This window comes from Galeopterus variegatus, unplaced genomic scaffold, assembly GCF_000696425.1.
Source record: "Galeopterus variegatus unplaced genomic scaffold, G_variegatus-3.0.2 Scaffold4047, whole genome shotgun sequence".
Taxonomy (NCBI): Eukaryota; Metazoa; Chordata; class Mammalia; order Dermoptera; family Cynocephalidae; genus Galeopterus; species Galeopterus variegatus.
Genome location: NW_007730158.1, coordinates 201,269 through 201,621, shown reverse-complemented (window position 1 = coordinate 201,621; position 353 = coordinate 201,269).

Sequence of the window (353 nt, the reverse complement as noted above, 5' to 3'; positions counted from 1 at the left end):
AGTTCACCCCTCTTTTTCTTTGTTCTGACCTCTTGAAGGCTGTTACCTCCTCCCAATTTCCCAAATGAACTGGCACTTGGGTGACCATTTGGCTCAGTACAGTTCAGTCTCTGGCTTCCCAGACTCCCTCTCTGGCTCTGCCACTGCTCAAGCAGCTTTAAAAACCCTTTTCTAGGACTAGAAAGGTGCCTGGGCCCCTGCTGCCATCTGCTGGTCAAAGGGTTTCACCCATTTGTCTGGTCTCTCCTAGGCATCCTAGATACCTGCAGCTGTACTGTGCTGCTTCTACCTGGAAGGATTAAAAACAATGTATGATGATTACTGAGATTAAAAAAACAAAAACAAAAACAAAT